Genomic DNA, 25,732 nt, shown 5'->3' with positions numbered 1-25,732 from the left:
GGGGGTATCTAGTTCATGCAGCTCAACTTGAGATTTTTTGGTATTTACATTGCATTGTAGACATGTGGCATTCTCAATATAGCATATTTGGCATGCTTGGGACACATCAACTTGTTTCCACTTCCTTTCTCCCACTCTCTGCATGTGAAGCCACCCCTAGACTAGCCTCAAGCTCTCTCACTTTCTCTGCTTGCATTTGAGGAAGCACCTCTTTGGCTCAGTCTTGGAGTTTCCTCTTTCTCTCTGACTCAGCACCGTGGGAAGGGGCCCCTGCACTAGAGCTTGTGCTAATGGGCTCCCTCCCTTAGCCTTCAAAAGTTATGGTCCCTTAGGGCACCACGGGACAGGCAGGCTAGCTAGGCATGCCACTTCATCACTTGCATCGCGAACGAGCGGCACCCGGCTCCACCCAGAGGTTCCATCGCACACCCACATCAACTTAAAAGCATCACAAAGATAGCCCATGTAGTGCCCATGCCATAGCCAACACTTAGGAGCCCCCTCTTCAACTTGCGATACCTAATAGTAGCTCACATTCCACCCTTTATAGTCCACTTTCTTGCCTTCACACTCCACATATGGGGTTAATGTGGGTGCCACGTGGCAAGCCTTTGTGAGTTGCCCCCCCAAACTCCTTTAAAAGTTGAAAGGTGAAATTGGCTTAAAAATGGAAGGCATCTTCCAAGAAACCAATGTATGCTTGTTTGTAAATTAGGAAAAGAATCGTTTGGGTTAAGGCTGGTTGACTTAGGAAAGAATGATTAATTATCCTTAAGACAACTGGTCTCAAGAGACCTTCGACTCCTTGGTATATTTTGATGAATAATGATGGCTTTTGAGCCACGGATAAGTCGGTTACCCCCATGAACGATGAGTTTCTACTCCATGTCATGTCTTGATGTTTCTACACAAGTTAGGATATCGTTTTTATCATAGGGGAGCCGCCCGGTTGTATGGGCAACTGGCTTGGTGTATGGGCACCCCGAACTTTGGGTGATGGGTTTCCACCCTGGATTATGGATAAGGAATGGGTGCCGTTTTTTCACCCTTAGGTGGTCTTGAGACAAGAAGAGTACTGGTCATGGTTATTATGGATAATGTTTTTGATTGACAGTACCATGTCTTAAGTTTAAAGATGTCTATTTGCTAAAAGAATGTTTTTCAATGCTGTCTTTAATACTTGATTAAGGGAATGCTAGTGACAAAAAGTTAAAAGAAACCATTATTTTCAGTGTTAAAATAATGTGATGGTATTTAGAAAACAAAAGAATCATGTGTGTGTGCGGGTGGTAAGTGGGGATTGACTAAGGTTGTCAATCATGGACAAGTGGACCTGATTAGTCAGGTAGCTATCCATCCTAGTGTGCTAAAAACATTTAGAAAACTTCTCCAATTGGAAGAGGAGTTCACCACAGCAGTTGTGCCCTCAGATCTATTAGGGGAAAAAAGCGTTGGTTTAGAATACCTTAGCCCAAATTGTGGAAGTTATAGGGCTGAAAGAGTTTTGGATTTTTAAGGTATTGTCCCGTTTCCGTTGTGAGACAAGACTAGGTCTTCTTCTAGGGCTATAGAACCAAGCCATGGTCAATCGTAAAGGTCAATTCCCTGGACCCTTCTTACTTATCTAGACTCTGACTTTTAATAGGCCTAGAGACCTGTCAAGGACCCCATCCCAATTTTTGGTATTGGTGGGTTGGGGATCTCACAAGTGGTATCAGAGCATGTGTTAATTAAAGTCTTGGACCTAGGAAAAAGTTTAAGGTATTAGGTTGAAATTGTTACATATACATGTGGTACTGATGTGAACACATTTAGGACTGATGGGGCATAAAGTCACCTAAACTTAAAAACTTTGATTCTTTCATTTGTACAATTGAAGAGTGCCAATCTTAACCTAAACTAACATTATTCACACAACACTCTTTGCACCCCAACATAACCCTAGCAAGCCTTGTATACCCACCATACCTTTTTCTCCTATAAATGCTCAAAACCTAGCCAAAGCTAAATACCTTCACCACTATACCTTTATTTCAAAGAAATTGCCCACCTTAGCCCTTTTTTTAAAAATAGCTCATCTCCGTATCACCTATCATTACTTCTCTTTTCTTGGGCTTCCCTACTTGATTTCCTGAACGCCAATAAATACACCACATTGTCCTTGTGCAATCATAAATGATACGGTTCTCTATAATCTCCTCCTAGATTCTAGTTAAGATGGTTGTCATCGAGCATTTGTATGCTTTGTCAAAACGTCTAGCCCTTTGCTCAACATAAAACCAAGCACAAGTGACGGTCCTTCCTAAAATTAAACCTTCATCAAGACAACTTGAATTTACCATTCCCAAGGAGAAAACACTTTCAATCAAGACACTACCATTCTCAAGGAGAAAACACTTTCACTTCCAATCAAGAGGCTTTGGGTACACATCCAACTCTTACAGCTCGTGTCAAACCCATAAATGCTCCACCTAACACTTTTCCCTCCAAAATTGCTTATAAAAGTATAAACCTCAAGAATGATTTTTGTATCCATGGAATGCCCTGATGAGACTTTATAAATCAAGACGCGTTGGCAAATGCCATGATGCCATGTTTTAGTAAAATCTCTCTTTTTCCTTTGTGGACCCCTTCTCTCCCTTTATGCTTATGTGAAGTACTCACATTCTTGGCTTTTATAATTAATAATGTTTTGGTTTTAGGAAAAAGATTCCCAAGTTTCCTACATCCAAACTTTTAGGGTACCTAGAACTAGTTTTCAGAAACCAAAAAAGTCACAAATTCTTGACTTTTGAGAGACCTTACCAGGGGGAAAAAGGGATAAGTTGCACTAAGCCAAAGTGGACTTGTAAGAGACTATATTGAGAGTTTTGACCGAGCCTTAACCATGAAACATCAACCGCCACCAGGGTTCTCTACTCCACTCAGAGACATGAAAAATGATGCAATGCCAACAACAATGGGATTGGAAGAATACCTAGAGGACATGGATCCTCTAATCAACAAATCAAACATGAGATTCATCGAAGCCAATGAATCCATGAGAATACAGTCATCAGGGCTTGTACACGTTCAAAAATGGAGATCCATACATCTTCTACAGGTGTGTAGAGCCCAATGCTAGAGAATTGACCACCCATAAGAACCTCTATGCATTCACGTATACAGATGCCCATGAAGTTCAAGTTTTAATGGTAGATAAGTATGAAAGAGAGTACAAACTTGTAGATCCAATTGAATTAGAATGATACACGTACAAGGGTACTCCAATCTTTACTTACTTTCAGCCAATAACAATTTTAGAGCACATATCCAAGAGGATTCCATTGGGATTTTCTCCAAGATGAGAGGAGAGAGCGACAAACATCTTTCCATGAGACCATGAATTGGTTAGATTAGTGATTGGACCACAACTATTAAAACCATATCAAGTGGCCCAATGTGTCAAGACAAAAATCGATGGGTCGAAGGATACATATGCTCATGTCTTACTATTCAAACAAGTGTTGAGAGCTGAATAGATTGCTGATTTCCATACTCAGTATGAGGGATTTGGATTGACATTAGAAGGAACAGCCTTGTCTTGGTTCCAACCATTAAACAGAGATGATTTCCCAAACATAGCACAACTCTTGCAAGAATTCACGGAGGAGTTCTTGAAAAGGGGGATCAAACACAACACGGTGTGAAATATCTACACTTTCAAGCAAAAAGTGAATGAGAGAGTGAAGGAAGCTTTTCTTTGCTTCAAAAAATACATAGAGAGATGTCCTATGAGAGAGATACCAAAAGATGAGAGGCTATTAGTTCTCTTCATAGAGGGCTTGAGGTATGAAACTCTCAAAAAGGACCTACATTTGAAGGGATGCACGACATTTGAGCAAGTCACTAGAGAAGCTCTATATTTAGTTGACAATTGTAAGGCCTACAGAGAGGTGACTGAAGATACAGACAACACGACTAATAGTGTTTCATCTCCAAGGAGAAAATCAACAACAAAGAGAGATGTTCAAACTCCTTGGGAACCAATCATTGATCAAGTGGTCGAGGGGGTAATTAGAAGAATAAACCAAGGCTACATACAGAACCCGATTGTACGGCAACCTCAATTGAGGAGATGCAATACTTGTGGAGGGGATCATCCCACTCCATGGTGTAGCACTCAACCAAAAATGTAAAATGTGCTAGGGAAGTAACCACCTCTCCAGAATGATGGTAGAGTAGTAGTCAACTACGCTTAACCAACGTATGTTCCACAACCCATGAGAAACCAGTACTCCATGGATACGAATACGCTCATGCTCATAGCCAATCATGAGTATGGTCCAAAGAACATCCTCACAAGGCAAGAACAACCATTGGCTAGATCACCGGCTATGAAACAAGAAGGTACATGCTATGAGTTTGAAGGTGATCATTGGGCACGAAGTTGTCCAAACAAGGGTCCACAAATAGAATTATTTGTATTCTGTGAACATTGTGGGAGAGACCATCTACGCCAACACTGTGCTAAGAATCCACACTACGAGGGGAAAGCAACAATGAATGTTGTAGGTGTGATGCCTTCTTCAAGCGGATCCAAGGTAGAACCCACCATTCCTTTAAATGTGATGACTCAAGCTCAAGCTCAAGAAGATGCCAAAAACAAACCAGCTGAGGAAGCCCATTGCCTGTTCAAACAGAAATTGATATCGGTGAGAACATTAGTTGCATTTGCAAATGATATTGAAGACTTAAGGGGAGGGACTTATGAAGTGATTGAAGGGCTGATGCAAACCAAAGTTGAATTGTCAAAGTATCAAGAATTGATGACACAAATGATCAGTGGAGACCTCTCAGCTATGGAGAAGGAGATATATTTGCACATGATGGCTAGTTTTCGTGATTTGTTCATTACTTCATATGAAGAGATTAGAGGGTTCAAAGGAGAAGAGATGCATATAGAGATGAAAGAAGGTGCTAAGCCAGTGTGACAAAGGCTAAGAGGGATGGGTCAAGAGCAAATGGAAGCCTTGCGACAAGAGGTGGACAAGTTATTGAAGGCATGGTTCATAGTCCTAGTGGAAACCACAGAATGGGTGAGTCTAGTATTAGTCAGCCCAAAGAAGGATGAAAGTGGAGGATTTGTGTAGATTTTAAACCCTTAAATGCAGCCACTAAGAAGAACCCATATCCTTTTCCATTCATTGATCAGATCTTGGATTCAGTGGGGCAGGTCATGAGAGGTACAATGTGTGTCATGGTTTTTTAGGCTATTTTCACCTGAAGATTGCTCTTAAAGACCAAATAAAGACAACTTTCATTACGCCATGGGGCTGTTATTGCTACATGGTATTGCCATTTGGGTTGTCAAATGGACCATCTTTCTATCAAGAGAGAGAAAATTGGGTATTGGAACCATTCATGGTAGTTGTGTTAAAGCTTTTATGGATGACTTCCGTGTCTACAGGGCTGAACACCATGAGAAGTTGCAGATGGTATTGGCTCGATATGATGAATGTGGAGGACAACTAAATCCAAAGAAATGTCATCTAGCATAGCCAAGGGTGAAGTTATTGGGCCATATGGTGTCAGAAAATGGCATTGAGGCTGATCCAGAAAAGGTTAAGTCTAAATTATTATTCTTCGATCACCTACGAGTACAAAGAAACTGGCAACCTTTATACACAAAGTGAACTACATGGTGCGGTTTATTCCATTGTCTTCACAGCTCCTTTATCCATTACAACAAGTGGCAAAGCATGATCCATTGTAATGGGATGACAAGTGTGAAGAAGTGTTTCAAGAGGTGAAAGAGGTGTTAGGGGGGTTGTCAGCCATGCAGACTCTTGATTGGGAGCAAACATTTTATGTAAATCCATCTGTAGGGGATGATGCCATTGGAGCCATGCTGTTGCAAAAGGCAAAGGCAGCCATTATATGAGGCTAGTGTATTGCGCAAGCCGAGTGAAGTTGGTAGCATAGAGAAAATTCTTGGAAGTAGATCTAGTGATGGCCAGTGTAATATTTGCTTGTCGACGATTTTGTCATTACTTGCTACCATGACCTTTTGTTTTCTTAACGAGTTATGCCTTTTTGCCACATTTAATTAATGGCAGTAACATGTCAAATGTGGTCAAGAAATGGGTAATTGAGTTACAAGAGTTCGAGTTCTCTTTTTTAGTGGAAGACAATACAAGGGCTATCCTAGCTGATTTGTTAACTTACAAGGAGAATTCCCTTCTTGTTAAGGAAGAAGTGGTGAGAAGCGTAGTTGAAGAAGTGCCACGGATCGTTAATGCACATGTGTTGTTCTTTGATGGCTCATACAGAAAGAGACAAGATGCGGCTTCAGGGGGTATAGTACTTTATGATCCAGAGGGGAAGCTAGTATGCAAGAGAGGGTTCAAATTGGATGCTCATAGTAACAATGAGGCTGAATATGCTACTTTGGGATTACACATTTGTTTGAAGCATGGGATTAGAAGATTGAGCATAAAAGGTGATGCCTTGTTAGTTGTGAAGCAAGTTTTGGGTGCGTGGAAGAGGAAGAACACCTCATTGAAGGAAATGTGTTTCAAAATTAAAGGCCCATTAAAAAAGTTTGAAGCATGGAGCATCAGACACATTGAACGTGCTCTAAATGGAGAGGCACATGAAGTAGCTCAAAGCATGATTGGGGAGCTACTTGTGTTGAGGACCAATTTACCTCTTTATCATGGTCGGAAAAGTTTGGCTTAGGAATCATTCCAAAGGACATTCAAAAGTCTAAGAAGTATGGTTTTGTGCGTAGAGCGTACATGTACAAATTGATTGGTGATGTCTTGTACATGAAAGGGGCTGATGTCGTGTTGAGACATGTACCTTGGCGGGAGGAGCTTCATAGATTGTTGGAAGAGAATCATGAAGGTGCATGTGACGGCCATTTTGCTCTAAAGATCACCTTACATAAGTATGGCCTAGTTTGCACAAGGATGTTCACCATTGGTGTAGGTCTTGCAATAGGTGTCAAGCATTTGGGAAGAGAGTGTTGAAGCCAGAGCTACGAAAAACCATTATGGCGTTTGATGTGTTTGAAAAGTGGGGGATTGATGCAATAGGCCCGTTACCTATCACAAGCAAGGGAAAAGTTATATTTTTACTGTAGTGGACTATTTCTCTAGATGGGCAGAGGCTATAGCAGTAAAACAAATCACTGCAAAGGATGTGGAAAAATTTGTGTACGATGAAATATGTTGCAAGTTTGGGGTGCCACTGGAGCTACTTTCAGATAAGGGGTCGAGATTTAGAGCTAAACTGCTAGACTTTTTATGTGCAAAGATGAAGATTAGGCACCAGCATACCACTCCTTATTACGCGCAGTCTAATGGCTTAAATGAAAGATTCAATGGTGAGTTGGTACAAATTCTTTCAAAAGTGACAGAGCACCAAGGAATGAATTGGGATTTGGAATTGCCTAGTTCATTATGGGCTTACCGTACTTCGGTGAAGACAGGTATGGGGTTTACTCCATTTCATTTGGTATATGTAAAGGAAGCACTACTTGTTATGGAATTGACATTTTACTACTTATTATAGTTGACTGGTGGAAAAGGCTTGACCGAGCTAGGCTATTGCAAAAGGATATTATATTTTATGTACATGTTATTATTCAAGTGCTCTTTATGAGTTTTGGCCATTTATGTTCGGCCGGCCAGTTTGTATACATTTTTGACCATTCACGAAATCTATAAATGAAATACGTGCAAGAGGGAAATGGTCACTCTTGCACGGGGGGAGATTGCACCCAGTGTCTGTGTATTCTTCTTTCCTCTCTTCTGTTCTCTCTCACCGTGCCGGCGTAGCACTCTGCTCTAGGAGGTGCACCTGCACTCGCTCGCTTACTCTGTCTCGCTCTCTGTCTCTCTCATGTCAGATTTGCTATGGCATTTATGCATACACGATTACGTAGGTATGGAGATCTATTGTTATATTATCTGTAGCATGTTATTCTATGTATTTTGCAGGGAGCCACGACTTCCGTCTGTAGCAGTGGTATTAGAGCGAAGGTCGACATCCTTGGTGATGCACAAATGGTTTCTATGGAGGATTCTATTTTTTGCAATATTGATACAGCTAAGTTAGTTTCTAAATTTTATCTACCTCTTTGCTCCCTTTGTGTTTATGGACATTGATTTTCTATATTCATCATTGAAGCACTTGATGTATGTATTGAAGGAGTTCATGGCTTTTGCATATTTCAAATGGAGGTGTACAATTCATAAGAGACGTACCTTATAATAGAAAGGTTTTAGTAAAACACACAAAAGAAAAAATTGGTAAACATATGTACATCGATTGGTGGAAATATCTTTGTAAGATGGTAAATTAATTTGTATTAGATAATACAGTTTGATAAGAAGAAGATATGGACGGATATTTTAATGGAATAGGGATAACCGAAGCAGACCTTCAAAAGGATGTCCGAGTTTGAAGAGGAATGAGAAGATCAATTAGAAAGGGTGTGCTCTCGTGGGAATGATTCACCATTTAAGTGCACGTGGCCGGTGACCGAGGACAAGAGAAGTTTGGAATTGTGCACAAGAGATAACATAACACTATCATTGATATTGTTAAGCAGCACAGTAGCTGTTCATTCAATTAACCATAGCATCATATGCAACAGAAGATGGTGATAGTGAGAAAACAACGCAATATGGCAACACATTGTGCCACTCAGGAGCTTAAGGCATCAAGCTTGGTCGCAAGGGTAGCTTAAGAGGACATAACACGTGGTTACAACAGTGGCGCAACAACAACACCACCTGGAGACACCACCAGGCAAGCAAAAAAAAAAAAGGGTAATAGCATGCAACTGTCATACAGCAACGTGTGTTGATGGAAACCCACAACATCAGCAACAACGGTGTAGGACCAATGACAAAATTGCCAGACGTCACCATCAACAAAGAACAATGTGTGACTCAGCGGCAGTGCAGATTCCCTCAATCTCTCTCTCTAGTCGAATAACGACCACAAACACCCGCAAATCTATTGCTTTCTCTCAGTTCTCACCAACCATGCAACCCCACACCCTTCTCGCTCTGCGGTGCTGATTAACATGCAGACTCACAAGGGCATTCTGACACGAGCCAATCACTACCCAACACACTCTCTCTCACCTCTTCACACGCAGCCAAACTTCAATCTCGCCCACTTATTTTTATTCGTGGTCTGCAATATGGCGTCCCCCAGCCACACAAACCGCTACCACCCTCATGCAGAGGTGGCGACACTTTCTCTAGTTCTCCCTCTCCCTCCACACATGCACTGGAGCCGCCATCGGCCAGTTTTGATTGCAGCTTGATTCTCTTTTTCTCTCATAGTTGCACCGCGCACGCGCACACACACACACACATTTTCAACCACCCCTCTGCCACGCAGAGTCGCCCACTCTCAGTTTCCCCCACGGTATTCCTACCCTCACCAATCCCCTTCTAACCACACACACGCGTGCGCTGTAGCTGGTGGCTAACCGTCACTAGCATGTTGATCCCCGACCAGTGACCACGTTGTTATCATTCTTTTAGATTCTCCCTTAGACCATCTTCTGTCACTCTTGAGAGTGGCCAACCAAATCTCTCTCTCCCTCGACTCTACCAAACCATTAGTTAGCCGCCCCTTTACCAATACAATGGCGATCAACCCCCTTCCCGCTCCTTTCCTGCTTGACGTACCTGACGCGCTTCTCTATCCACGCTCATCATATCATGCAGCTAGCATGCTGGCTGCTTGCATCCTCCTCCCCATATGGCATTCCCTGCCCCCTCTCACCTTCTCTTCTACGTCTAGGAAGTGTTGCACCCTAACACTTACAATAGCCGCCTTCACGTCATCTGCTTTTCAAACCACAACACCAAGCAACGCATCCCCTACTGCTTACTCTATATCGACACCCTGCTCCGTTGAAGATGACGATCGTGGAGTTGTGTGCTTCAGCGAGAAGGGTCCCTCAACAGCACTCGACACAGGCCGTTTTCGAGATTATAGGAACAGAGGGAGCATCCACAGTTGGTGTCGACTTCGCATTGACAGTGCCCAAAAAAAAAAAAAAGAGAAAACGCAGGTGACCCTCTAAGTTTTATATTTGAACTTTTTCCAAGTTTTTGGAAAACAATATATATATTTTTTGAGCACTGCTGAGCATATGTGATTACCTTCGTAATGTCTTCACCTCCTCCAAAAGCCTTATTGTGTTGGGCCAGTCACGTTGACTTGTGGACGTGCTGATCAACCAGCAATTGACAAGCAAGAAATGTCGTGGTCGATGACGCGCACATGCATGATGTGGAGCCTGGAAAGACCCGCCAATGCTTCCATCTCAGCTTACCTTTTGTCTACAACTCTGTAGCTTGAAGAAGCGACCTGCAAATCATTAACTGCCCCAAGTAGATGCCAGGTGTAGATGCAACATCAAGACAGGAAAAGATTCCTAAGATTCCACATTACAAGAAGGTGGCCATTGACGAAGCTCTTCGGCGATCCGTGCAATATTCTCTCGGACACAGCCCGTTGCGGGGTATCCCTGGGCATTACCGATGATGATGATGATTTTAGTGTATTTTTGTACCCTACATTGTATTAAATCCACAAGGATTGTCTCACTTTGTTTTCGTTGATAATTTTGCCATTTTCAAGACGGTTACTATAACATTTCATTTCATTTCTTTCTCTCTCTCTCTCTCTCTTCGTTCCTCACTCAGAATTGGTTACTATGGCTAATAAAATCTCTCTGTAACGTGACCAATATTCTGATATATGTTGTTTTTCAATAAAGGTTTTCTTCATATTCTCTTTACTTGGCATAATAATTGCCCAGATACATCAATTTTTCTCTTAGAGCTCAAAATACGAAACCGGAATTAGAAATCATCAATAATTGAAATTTACCTTCAAACTTGAAACAAATAGCTTGTATAGCCTAGAGATCTTCAACAAAATTTGGTTTGAAAACATAGATATATAATAACATATATATATTCTTAATGAATGTTATCTTGTAGCACATGAGATGGTGCCATTGTTCATAAACCTAGAAGGATAAGCTACCCACTAATTGCCTTACTGAGAGCAAGGTAATGTATATCCACAGGCCATGATGTTAGTGGTACTTAAACATCTTGCATAATTCGAGTTTGTCATGAATATAAAGGTTCCATACTTCAGTGAGTTGTGATTTTTTAACTCTACCCAGCTCCATGTAAGCAATTATCAAGCATAAACAAGAAAATTTCTCTCTCATCATTACTTGCAAGAGCCATTATCCCCATCATATAAGTTTATCCCAGTAGCAATGATATAATGTAATTCGATTTTTGCTTTGATAGCTCTACAAATTCTCTTCAATATTACATCATATGTCCGTCAGATTGTTGTTGCATATTACTTAACAATGAAGATTTTTTTGCTTTTGTCCTCTTTCCACGGCTCATTGTTATGTTTTACTAGTTGGTAATTCCATATCACTGGTCACCACCATTACCTTTATTAGTTTTAGCACAATTTTTTATTTTTGGCAATATAAGTCTCTCTTTTGATTGACCTTAATCAAATGATTTTTATCATGGTCTTCATTTGTTTTTGTTGCATTTCTCTGACTCATTGAAGGATTCACAAAAACCTATGCAGGCCATAATGCGTGGCAGTCAGATATGTCACCTCCTTACTTTAATTTGCACACTCATTTTAAAAGCTTTAGTGTTCTTTTCATATTTCATTTGTCTGCATTGTCTTCTGAGTTGAATACTCAAATACTGCTAAGGTCATGGCTTCTAATTGTATTTTCATTGAGGTGATTTTTCAATAGACTATGCAGCATTATCTTGTCAACTCAATACTCCAACGCTACGACGGTCAGGGCTTACTACTTGCACTGTATGAAATTTTTATTGACATGATTATTCATTTGCTATGCATCTCCTCATTTGAGCTAAGGTGCTCTCGGATATTGAGCCACAGTTTGTTAGTGCCTTGTTAGTGGAACACACTCTAATTTGGTGTCAAATAGATGGAAAATGTTTTCTTTTATTCCTTGTCTAGTCCATTGGTCACAACCACACAAATTCGCAATTTAGGCAGTGTGTAGATACTCATCCTGGTGCAGATCCGTCGATTTAGGCAGCACATTGACAAATTGCAAAATCATGATTTTTAAACAATATCCAATGCAGATTTGCCGATTTAGGCAGCACGTCTTCTTGGTGTAGATTGGCCGGTTGAGGCAACACCGATCACAAAATCATGCTGCAGTCGCTGGCTACCACTGTAACAAGTATGATTTTGTTACCCGGGTATAGAAAATTTTTGGATTTGGAATCGGTATATGATGCTTTTCTGTCGCGATAGTATTTATGGAATTGGACTTGAGATTGATGAGAATTGATTATTGAACGATGAGTGTGACCAATGATATCCTGATTCATCAGGGTATGACATATACTGCTTATTCTAGTATGGGACACTAGAATAGGTAGTATGTAGATGACGGCAGGCATAAGCAATGTTGTCTAATTTTATAGATTTTTCTTTTACTATATGATAGTTTCGATACAGATTTCTAATCATTGTTTTTGGAAAGTTTTGTTTTTAGATTTCTTATCTTTGCAACTGAGGACAGTTGCTTTCCAACGGAGAGGTATGTTATGGAATTGACATTTTACTATTTATTGCAGCTGACAGGTGGAAAAGGCTTGACCGAGCTAGGCTATTACAAAAGGATATTATATTTTATGTACATGTTATTATTCAAGTGCTCTTTATGAGCTTTGACCATTTATGTTCCGCCGGCCAGTTTGTATACATTTTTGACCATTCAAGAAATCTATAAATGAAATACGTGCAAGAGGGAAATGGTCACTCTTGCACGGGGGGAGATTGCATCCAGTGTCTGTGTATTCTTCTTTCCTCTCTTCTGTTCTCTCTCACCGTGCCGACGTAGCACTCCGCTCTAGGAGGTGCACCTGCACGCGCTCGCTTACTCTATCTCGCTCTCTGCCTCTCTCATGTCAGATTTGCTATGGCGTTTACGCATACACGATTACGCAGGTATGGAGATCTATTGTTATATTATCTGTAGCATGTTATTCTATGTATTTTACAGGGAGCCACAACTTCCGTCTGTAGCACTATTACCTGTGGAAGTAGAGTTGCATGCGGTCAAGATGAGTGATGCATTCAAAGAGAGGCTCTTACAATTACAAGAGGTTCAACTGGATAGGATGAGTGCATTGGAACATTATGGACATATGTAAGATAAGGCTTTAGAAAAGATAAATGAAAAGGTCAAAAGTAAGGGTATCAAGAAACATGACTTGGTTTTGCACTACAACAGTAAGCTGGACAAGACATTCCATAAGAAGTTTCAAATTAAGTGGGAAGGCCCTTTCAAGGTAGTGGAGTGTTTTCCGAATGGTACATATTAGTTGGCTAACCTGGATGGGATTCTACACAAGTCAAGGGTAAATGGATTGCATCTTAGTTTGTATCATGCTAGATTGATGATGGTGGAGCAAGATGAGTTGTCTGCAGAACAAGTAATGTATGTGAGGGATGAGGAGACCTGTGATGCGGTGAGTCTCACATCTCTTTTTGGAATGATCTAGCAGGCTAGGGGATGGGCAAATTATGTTAGGAGTTTTTTGAAAGAAGTGATTGCACATATGTACATACACATGCATGGTGCATCGAATAAAGGATTGCCCATTTTCCAGAGCCACGTGGTTGCGTGGGGCACACATGTGTACAGGTAGGACAACGTGTACATAGTACATCGATTTTCATTATCACCAGTGCCAATGTGTTTTTTCTATAATAATGAGGAGTTGGTAGTGCGTAAAAATTCTCGAGGAAGCTATCCGCGGGCCGACGACATGAGGTAAGTAGGTTCGTCAGATGGCATCTATTGGTGTCAAGAGGTTGAATTGGGTCAATACTTGCACGTGGGTAAGCGAGGACACAACGTGGGTGTTTTCTTATGATGATTATGTAGCGAGGTCATCATGAGGACTATATTTTGGGGCCACTTAACGTGGTTGTGGGATGCATTATTGGAAAAAGTTGAGTGCCAGGTGTGCGGATGGATGAAAGTCACGAAGTAAAGGTATTTTCCCAAGGACAGAGTTTGCATGGGCCCACAAACATTTCTATGCACAAGCTGCAATCTGTATGTGGCCCGAATTGAACCATCCTTTGGAAACTTAGAACGCTGCATCTTACCCTAAATACAGCCTTCACAAACATGTTTGACAGGTGCTTCAAGAGGCGGAAATGAAGCAACCATATCAGATTTCTGTAAACGCAGCAAACTAGCAAAATTTAGATGACGAAAACGTGCATGCCAAAGTTTTGCATGTGAAATAGCCCTTGAATCTGCAACAACATTTGCAAAATTTTGTCCACACTTGTCATACAAAGTGAGCTTATACAGCCCACGGCACAAGAGGCCAGATGCAACAATTTCATCACCAAAACTGAGATCATGATCTGTACATCTGTCATCCACAAATTTGACTACAAGTCCAAGTCTAGCAAGTGCGGATACAGACAAGAGATTCTTCTTGATCCGAGGTACATAAAGTGCATCAACAAGTGTGAATGAATTGCCATTTTCAATAGTAAGCACAATCTTTCCAACTCCCTGAACCGGATAAGAGGCATTGTTGGCACAAGTGATTGAATTCCCATGAGGGATAGACTTGAGAGAGGTAAACAATTCACAATGTGAGGTAATGTGCTTTGTAGCACCACTATCAAAATACCACACATGTGAATCTGCAACAACTGACAAGCATGCATCATGGATAGCAGGATTGTAAGTGCACTCTGTGCTAAAAGCCCATTCTACATCAACATCAACAACACAGTCTCTTTGGACTTCAACTTAGGACACGACTTGATCAAGTGATCATTAGCTTTATAATAATGGCAACGCATCTTCTTTTTGCCCTTATCACCAGAATTTCCATATGAATTGCTACCAGAAGAAGCATTAGGAATAGAAGTTTTGACACTCGCAAAAGAACCATAAGAAGTGGTCGCATTGCTATTACCACCCTTTCTTTGAGAAGCAATAACAGCCTGTTCAACTGCACACTGCCTAGTTCTTTTTTTTTTTTGGGAAAGTGACTCTTGCAACAGCAATGTGCATAATGCATCAAACTTGACAACTTCATGATTCCTTGGGTCATCAATCTCCAAGTATTAGCAAAAATCTGGTAGGAATCTGGTAAGGCATCAAGAATAGTCTGCACAAGGGAACTATCTGAAATGACTTCACCTGCAGAAATAAGTTGCTCATTGATATCCTTGACACCAGCAAGGAAAGTGTCCATATCATCTTCCTCATGCATAATCTTCGACTCCAGCTCTTTACGTAGCAAAGCAATTTTAGCGTCATAGAGGCTTGCATAAAGACCTGCTAGAATAGCCCAAGCAATCAATGCATGAGCCTGCGCATCCTTTACATCCTAACGAGCTTGTTCTATCGTAGGCAAAACAACTCTAATAGCAGCAATCCTTGCAGAAAGACCTGGAACATCCTCAACATCGCCTACATCCTCAGAAATAGGACGTACATCAATGCCCTGCACAATGTTCCAGATGCCCTTTGACAAAAGAACATGTTGCATCATATAAGCCCATATAGGATAGTTGTACCCATCCAACCTGTCCTCAGAAGCAAACATCTTGAACACATCTGTGTTGTTCTCAGCCATGATAAATGCTGCACCTGATGTGAAAACTGCCCGAAAATAGGAGAAACAGAGTGGGAACAACACGTGCTATATAGCACAAACCGTAGAAGACTATGAGGCACCTATTATGTAGAAAACGACACTGACAAAAATTCTACACAAAATGACGAAATAGCCTGTGCAGTACTGCCTGTAGTGGATACGGAGGTCGAAATGATCCCAAATAAAAAATTTAAGCCCAAAATATTTGTCGACCTCGAACGCTTGCTAAAGCTCACTAAAATCGAAGAAAGTGAGCAGGCGTGTGCTGGAGCAGCTGGTGACTAAGCCCGAGAGGATGCAACCTGCTCTGATACCAATTGTTGGAATTAGGGTTGCAAAGAAATGCACACAGCTTGGAGAAGACGAAGGAAGCTCAAGGCACACAATAGAGAGTGTGTTACTTAGTATGCAATGGAAAGATAGATAGCCCTAGAATGATGGGCGTATATAAAATGCTCTGGGGAAAAACCGCCTAGAGAGGGAAAAAATGCCCCGGTGGTCGTAGTGTGTTCACACACATCACTACCACATGTATATGGTAACAAGATCTTGGATTTAGTGGTAGGTCATGAGAGGTACAGTGTGTGTGATAGTTTTTTAGGCTATTTTCACCTGAAGATTGCTCTTAAAGATCGAATAAAGACAACTTTCGTTACGCCATGGGGCTGTAATTGCTACACGCATTAGGGCCAAAAACGACTCAAAAAGGGCTGTTTGTTAATCTAAGGATTAAGGAATAGTCCAATAGTTATTTGACACGTATACAAAAGTATGGCACTCTTGTCTCGTCTATTGTGGGTTTTGGTGGTCCTATTTTGACGGAGAACCGCTAAATGTCTTAATCACAAGGCTGAAACTGCTATATTTAGGTGCTTTCGGCGAGAGAGCTCATTAAATTTGCGGCTCAAAGCAATGAATTCTCGTCTTTTATTCTATTTTATATTTCACAAAAGCGTTGTGAAAAGATACGAAATCTATGTCAGAAGGCTCCCAAAACAAGAGCATTAATGATAAATCACCTACTTTTTTCAAACGTATACCTTTCTCGCTCTCTAGTTTGTGAGAGGTTTTAGTTTCTCTAGTTTCTGTCTATACTTTCTTTCTTCTCTAATCTTTGAGTTTCCATGGCATCTTTTGCACGTCGCCCTTCACATAACATAACTTCTTGTGACTTTCATAACGTTAGAGAGGATGGTCTTTGGAAGTCCATATCTTTTCGTGTGAATGACTGGGTAACAATGCTTCCTTCATGCAAAGGTGTACACAGAGTGAAGAGAACTAAACGCGATAAAGTAAAAAACCATTGGAAAGGTCGTGTTCTTGCTTTCAAAGTGACCGACAATGGCTGGCTAGCTAAGGTTCAATATGTGTACATGGCCAAGGATATGGTGTTAGACTGGGAAGAACATCCCACACTGCATTCTTACTGTAAGTACAAAAAAAAAACTATTTGATACAGTGAATTTTTTCCATTATCCCATTGTTTTTCTCATTTTTTGATTCCATTCCAGATATATTTCCTTCAACAGCTGTGGAATGGCAGCCTGTGGAGAGTCTGGGTGGGACGTTCAAAGCAATGCATAAAGGGATTGCATATGCTATGTATGCTGACAAGCCACTTTCCTTTTACAAAACAATGGATTTGTTTGTCTATTTTGTAGAATACAAAGTTCCATCACGAGAAGGTGCATATGGAGAACTACATCAGTTACCCATTCCCACCATAAGTTCACTTGATTGGGAAGCTCCTGATGCATGTACTATATCAAGCTTCAAATCCAAGATCAAAGAAGACACCCTTAAAGCTATGTCTCCGGGCAGGATATCAAGAAGGATTAAAGTTCAATGGTTCTTGCCTATACATGTCTTTGTGGCATGTTTCAAAACAATGGATTTGCAGAGGACAAAGATGATGTGGCTTAATAGAAGACTTTCTATGACTGAACTTGATAATGTTCTTGGAGACGGATGGAGCACCAAAGAAACTTTCCATATTGGTGACAATATTAGTTGTAGAGTAAGCCCAAATTCTATGTCTATCTCATATCAACTATGTCGTCAATCATTAGTTCTGGGCTACGACTATAGGAGATGGAGAAGCAAATTAGGTAGCTGGGTTCCTCTCGACTCTGAGGAAAATTGTCCAGAGTTTGAACTAAAGGTCACAGTATATCCACACACCGAGTATAGAAGCGTGATAGTTACAACAAATTGGAGACTAAATGATGTTAGAGAATCTCTTGAGTTTCTTGATGAAACATCTCCCGAGTATAGATTCAAAGTGGATGAAATTGTGGTGAGCACAAGGATGGAGAATTCAACCTCTTGCATCACATGCCTTCCCCCAAAAAGAGTTGTATTTGAGCCACTTGCAAGGACTTGAAAAAACAAGTTCAATATTGTAATCATTTTGCAAATATATTTATCTTTTCTCTAATTATGTTGTTTTAAACTTACATGACATCATGATACACATTTAAGAATCGACAGTTGGTATTAAGTATTTGAAGTACAAAATTATGAATCACCAAAGGGTATATATATATGTTCATATGGACAAAATGAACAAAAGTGTACATAGCTTTTGTGGACTATTCAATCATGAAATTCCACTTTTCTTTTTGCCTGAGAGGATTCTACATCCTCAGAGACCCTTTTCCTTTTGTGTTCAGAAGGGGGTGAAAGTTCAGGAGTGGGTGGTGGTGGTGACTTGGCAGGGGTTGGTGCTTTGGGCTCCTTAGGACTAGCTGTCTTGGGTGATTTGGCAGCTTTCTTTGACAACATAAATGGTAGCTTGAAAGGTGAGCTAGGTGCCTCCCCCTTATTGTTCTTAAGTGTACGACGCTTTTGAACCTTGAATTTCAATGGTGAGTGGAATGGATGGCCCTTTGTATCTGCTCTTTTTTTTGCAGGGCTCTCACTGGGACTCTTCCCCTTGGCAGTCTTCTTAGTGGGACTCTTCCCCTTGGCAGGGATCTTCTTTTTGGTAGGACTCTTCCCCTTGGCAGGGATCTTCTTCTTGGGACTCTTCCCCTTGACAGGACTCTTCACCTTGGTAGGACTCTTCTTGTGATCCTTTTTCTTTGTATGGATCTTTGCAGGACTTTTCTTCTTTTGATCCATTTTCTTTGCATCCAAACCTTTGGTGGCTCTACCTTTCTTTGGTGGAAAAGGAGAATCTGGATCATTTGGATTTATTGATCTTTCCAAAACGATAGAAACAGCCTTCTCTCTCGCCCACATGACCCAAGACTTTGGATAGTCATGCAACTGAAAAAAATAGAAAAAGGAACTAAAAGACATGACATACATACATAAAACATCAAAATAAATACATGAACCACACTTACAGTGAGTGTAGTCATCCGTCACCTTGACTCAAGATATCTCCATGCATTTGCAAGCACCCTCCATCCACAAGATGTTGAGTCTGTCTGTAAAGGCACTTTTTGATTGTAGTACTTGAAAGCTTCTATATTGTAACCCTTGTTTGTGGTACTCAGGTGACCAACAATAAGTTTGGCAGCACTGCAAGAAGACATTGAATCAAAAAGCTACTAATAGAAAACAATGGACCATCATCAAGCATAGATTATGCTTCATACTTACAGTTTACTTTTCCCATGGATACTTGACAATGAGTTCATAAATATAATATCTTTCTCCAAAAGATTGAAGATAATAAGACTCCAATGTCCTCTACAAAATAAAAAACAAATTAGCTAAGAATACCACAAAATGTTAAAAATAACATGTAAGGAGTTAAGAATTACCCTTCAACATAGGGGTATAATATGTAATTGCAGGTCAGCATGTTAAAATCATCAAAAAAACTTGAAAGGGTTCCTTGCTTGTTGAAAAGGCACTGTGTCACTAGAGGGTCAAGTATGGCAATTTGCATAGCTAGAGCCTCTGGAAGATCCCTCATAAGCCACTTGGAAAAGGAAACACAAGCCACAATGAGCCCCTTGTGCCTGTCTGCCATGCACATTATAATAATTAGCAAAGCAACACACATGAGAGAGATATAGAGCACAGTGTCACCAAGCTCAATGTTGGGATTTACAAGCATACTTGTGTCTTGAGGGAATATGTCCAAATATGCCTCAATATCTCCAAACAAGGAAACATCCACCACCATTTGGCCTGTGACTTTTTCATAAAGAAGAGAGTTGGATGCTCTTAAAATTTCAGCTTGCTCTTTAAGGATAGCGTTCTCGGATATCATGTCTTGCTCCCTCTCAACTTCCTTAACTGATTTAATATCCTGAGACTTTCTTGTCTCGTATTCATGTGTAACATCCTCAATGACAACCCCAGAATCTTTCTGCTGCCTGGAAGGAGGGATGTTTAAAATTTGGAAGGCTCTAAGATCCTCACTAGGAATGAGCTCAAGAGCCTTATCAAACTTGTACCTTAGCCTTGACACAAGCACAAAATCTTTGCTCATAAGTGTGACCCTGTGAGCAAATGCAGCTGCAATGTAGCTATCATTCATAAAGTCTATGAGAAAATCCTTAGCAGCTTCCTGAAGGCACATCACAGCTTGAGACTACCACCTCACCGTGACAAAAGTTTTGATATTCATCATGCTTACAAGTCTATCAGATATCTCTTTCACAACCCTCATGAAAGAGAGCTTTGGAATTAGTAGACAAGTAGACTTTTGTGCCTTCCTTATTTCTCTTAGGGACTTCACCTGATAATTCAATCTCTTTCTGGCATTGGCCCTCTGACGAGGTTGTGGAGGGGGTGCTTTCTCTACATCTTTCTCAGCATCACCTACTTCTGGATCGGTTGGGGCTTGGTAGACCTTCCTTGCAGTTTGCTTAGTCCTGGCCATTTGGGTACAAGAACACACCACGCGACAGAGGGGTAGGCCACAACCTTCAAGATGTTTCTATCGCGCCGTGTGTGATGAGAAGGATAACAAGATGTGATAGAAGGCTGACAAAAGCTGTGGAAAACGTCGTATGTGACCACCGGAATGTGCGAAAAGAATATCATAGAACTTCCTGTACGACGCGATAGAGGGCGCAACCACACCCTAGAACATTGCCGTATCGCGCCGTATGCGAGGTGAAATCTTTAATCCGAGAAGCCCCGCACGACGCGATGAGAGCCCCACCCAAAAGTTGCAACATATGCTTATCGCGTCGTATGGGAAGCCATGAATATTTGGAGGTAGAGACTACCACAACGCTGTAGAAGGCACACAAACACCTTTGGAAATGGTATAGAGCATTGTATGCGAGGTCAAATTTTTATGAAGTGTCGACCTCCCGCACGACGCGATGAGGGGTTCACCAAGACTCTGGGACTTGCGCCAATTGCGTCGTAAGGGACGCTTAGGAAGCGGTAGAAAGTAGAAAGTGCGCCCACATCCCAACAGTTCTGGTCGCGTCGATGAGAGGAAGCTTGGTTTGGCTTAGTGGACGGATGACAAGTGTACGGGTAGTTGAGGACGACACGACGCGAATGTCAACTATAGGAGAAAGCACAAAATGAGCACGTGACAAGTGTTTATATACATAAAACCGTCCGTACGACGACCGTTGTACGCATGCCACGTGGCACGTGTGCATGGCTAACACCTGTCACTAACGGTCATATATCGGATATATATATAGCTTGGTCTCGAATTTTAAAAATGTTCCACGTTCACTTGTCGCATACGACGCGAGATATCTATTTTTGTGTAGTCCTTTCACCTCGCACAATCTTATCTTTGCAATTTGCACATTGGTGGACGCTATCGCTTTTTGTTTGCCTTGTCACGTACGACGCGCAGGGAAGAAGATCCAAAGGTTGGGTCGAACGCCTATCGCGTCGTTTGGTGTTTTACGGTTTTGGTTGGCTTTGTCCCGCACGACGCGCAGGTAAGCAATTCCAAAGGCCAGGTCCAACGTCTATCGCGTCGTTTGGTCCGTTTGGTGTTTGTGTGGTTTTGTCCCGCACGACGCGTAGGGAGGCATTTCCGGAGCTTGGATCAAGCGCCTATTGCGTGGTCCGGTTTTGTTTTGGTGTGGTACATTGGCACTTGTACCTAGCTTCACCTGTCGACTTTTCCTCTACTATCATGGAAGGCCGGGAGGAGATTTTGGAGGAGAGTCCAAGTGAAAAACTATTGGTGGCTGTGATGGATGGTGGTGACATGGAGGTGTACACCAAAGCATATGAAATATTCAATCCTGTGTTTGATCTTGCAGCTTTGTTAGACCATTTGAAAGACTTCTTGGCAGAAGAATTCAAAGAGTTTGAAGAAGCAGTTGAAGGCAAGTGTTTGGTTTTAGATGGGAAGGCATATTGTCATCTAACCGAATATACTACAAACTCAATTGAAAAGAGCAAAGTAACAAGGAGGTTTGGAAGATTTTCTAAGAAGACTTCCTTTGTTTGTCCACCTACCATTTCTTGTCAATTACATTTGAAACCTTGTAACCTTGTTCCAAAAGAAGTTGCTTTTCTTTTCTTTTTGTTCCTTAAAGTTGACATGCAAGGCAAAGCTGATGAATTGAAAGATATAGATGAGGCAACAAATAAAAATGTTTCCACAGTTTTGCAGCTTGAGAAAAGTGAAATTCTAGAAGAGGAGGAGGTTGATGTTGCAGCTGAGGAGCAGGAGAGTGCAAATTTTGATGTTGCTCAATTTAGAGCTAGTACTGTCATTGATGAGCCAACAGATGAGGTAGAGGTATTTGAAGCTTCCCTTACTATTCCAAACCTTCCCTACTTCTTTATCAATGGGAAAGAGTATATTCCTCTCCATCATATCCAGTGTTTGCTTAGTATGAGGGAGGACTATTGTATTGCAACCATTTCTGAATCTTCTGAGGTGGCCAAAGATTTTATTGACACAGAAGAAGAGTCAAAAGAGGAGTTTTTGGCACTTGATCTTCATACATCCAATAAAGATTTTTTGCCTGCCCCTGATGCACTTTCTCTATGCATGAGAAGAGTGGATGAGGATTTTGAGAAGAGGCTTGTTGAGCTTGGCATCCAATCTTTTGGCAAAGACTTTAAGCTTAAAAAAATTGGAAAGGAAGTTGACATAAGAGACATGACCGGATCATGCAATCTCCTTCAAGAAAAAGTCATTGCCGAAGATGAATTGCAAAAGGTGATCTCCCTACTGAAATCTTTCTTTTTTTCCAAGTTAGTTTTAATTAGTCATTGTCTTGTTTTGCAGATTGAACTCCTTGACAAAGTCAATTTTCTTGGGAGAGCTAAAGGCTCTAGAGGGAAAGCAATAGAGGGCTCTTCAAGAAGGGATGCCTCCTCTCTCATGCACTACATGCCTACATTGGATAGTGCCACCTTCTATGCTTTCCACATGCAGTATTCTGAAGATCCTGAGTTGCCAATGTTTGCACTGAAGATATTGTCATGGTTTTTAGGGTACACTCCCCTTCAAATCAATGCAAACAAGATTATGCTACTTGAGAGAGCAGCAGCACTTCGAATGTTTGGATATGCTGCAGGATTCAATGCCTCAAGAGCAGGATACTTTCTTTGCTACTCTAGCTATGCAGCAGCAGCTGAGGAGACAAATGTCAACCTTCTTGGGGGCTATAAAAGAAGAAAGTTTTTGAGATATAGGGGTGACATGCCTGGAGATATAAAAAAAATCAAAAACTGATGTAAATTTGACAATTTTTTGCACCAAAATATCTTTTTTGAATTTTGATCTCTTTAGAGAGAAGTACAAAGTTTCAAAGTGAAGCATTAATCTCAGATCTGTGGTTGAGCAGCATGGTTGTTTGATCTCATCCGTTGTAATTGCCTCCTATAGAACCAATTGAATAATTCCTTTAGTGCATTGCTCCTTCTTTGTCCACCTCCCTTTCTTGTACATTTGAAAAAAGAAGTCCTCACTTGATAGTGAGATTTTTCCATTCCCTGAGTATTCCATGTTGCAAGGGGTCCTTGTTTTGCAAAATATGGTCCATGCAGGTACAGAATATGCTAAAAATAAAAAAAAAGTTAGTTGAACTCAATAGGATGCAAAGTAAAATACTATCCAGACTTTAGAAAGTAATTGAATACTCACCAAGTAATATGTGATGTCTTTTGCTCCCCAAGCATCTGTAATAGCAGTTATTTAAAGCTTTATTGTCTTTTTAAAGTCATCTGCATAAGTAGCAGAGCTAACTTGGTGTCTCAAAACTTTCAAAAAACTGTCGAGCTTCTTCCACACTTCCATGCGTTTGCTGGCTACATCTGGTCTACTTTTGACATTGGTTGTTATAACACAAAGATCCTTCTAGCAATTCCACATAGCATCAACTTGTTTGTTGTCATGGTTACTCAAAAATCTTCTGGCTTTTGCTCCACCCATTGAAACATCTTGCAAAACATCACCGGTTCCTTTTGAAAGAGTGGGATCTTTTTTTAGATGCACTTGACCACCATGAAAACCCATTTGAGAGAGCAAAGCCTCGCATTTTTCTATGCACTCGTCTGCAAGTTTAGTTGGCTTAATAGAATATGCATAGTCAAGATGGAGTCGAAGCAATTTGTCCAAGATTCTAATCTCTGCATGCATTGTGCATATATGTACATTTTTTAAATCTATTGTTAGAATTGGATCCCAAATCATAGAAGACGATGGGTAGTCGATGACGTTAACACTATTCCTCAATGGTGCTTTTCCAACCTCGTGTTCTGCAAGCCATCCTTTTGTTCCAGTGCTTGCCATGCAATATAGACATGGATACTTGGTATTGGCACCTCCACATACACCAAACATGCACTTTAATGCTTTTAGGTCGGCACTCAAGTGCCATTCTACAAAAAAGTCACCCATGCCATCTACACAGAGTTTTTCACTTGCATTTTGGTACTGTATAATAGAAGGGATATCGGTCTGCAAAAACAGTCATTTCAATGTATCGTGATTTTCTACTGGTATTTGAGCTGCTCCGATCCATCAAAGTTCCATTTCTGATTGAGTTTTCTGGTATGGGGAATCAAGCTTACCTTGGCTATAGTCCAATGCTCTATTCATAAGGGATATGGATACTCTTTCCATTTTTTGACATTTTTGAATTTGAGCTTCATCCAATTTCAGAACAAATATAAGTTTTCCTTCACAATCTACTTCTTGCATATTATAGTATCTCACCATATCAGATTGAACATTTTTTATACTCATCCAAATGTTATTAAAAACATTATACTCAAAAGAAGATTTTTTTTTCTGTTTTTCATATGGCATCGTTCCTTCTATATGATAGTACTCTCCAAAATGTTCGGGTATTTCTTCGTTTAATAGAGTCCTAACTTTCCCAACATTATGAGGCTTAGGCAACCCAAAAGCTTTAATCTTGTAATACTTTAAAACCTGAAACCAGGTTTTAGAGATGGCCCTGTAACCCCTTCTACTCACCCCCACTGTGGCACAAACTTCTTGCATTTGAGAAGGTTGGACCAGTAAACCCATATCTTTCGGTAAACTTTGAAATACCAATTTTTTCTGAGTTTGATTTTCAGGAAGTTTCAAAAGTTTAAGAATATCGCTTTTGTTCATTACCTCATTCAAAAATCTCACCCTTTCATTACCATTGGACATATCAAATCCTAAAAGACTAGTCACATGTTCTCTAGTAATCTTTAATCTTTTTTTTCTTTGTCCAGAACCTTCTGTTAAGTTTACTACATCTCTCATTCGTTTTACTCGTGCTCTTAATCCTATTGGAGTTTCTTTTATAGTCCGAAGTTGGTGATTTTCTTGTTTTAGAGATGCTATTTGGTTTTCAAGTTCTAAAATTCTTACTGCATTTGAAGACAAAATAGTTTTGAGATATTGAATGTAATGTGTATGATCAATGTGTAAATGAGATAACCTAGAACTATATCCTAGTAAGCCATCAACCCCATCAACAACAAATCTCATCAAACCATGAGGAGTGTTAAAAGATGGATACCTTCCAGTGCTAGGATCCGGTGGATACAAGCTCCCATCTGTCCATATATCAATG

Source organism: Adiantum capillus-veneris, chromosome 5 (assembly GCF_014529385.1).
Source record: "Adiantum capillus-veneris isolate H3 chromosome 5, ASM1452938v2, whole genome shotgun sequence".
Taxonomy (NCBI): domain Eukaryota; kingdom Viridiplantae; phylum Streptophyta; class Polypodiopsida; order Polypodiales; family Pteridaceae; genus Adiantum; species Adiantum capillus-veneris.
This window is presented reverse-complemented; position numbering follows the sequence as displayed.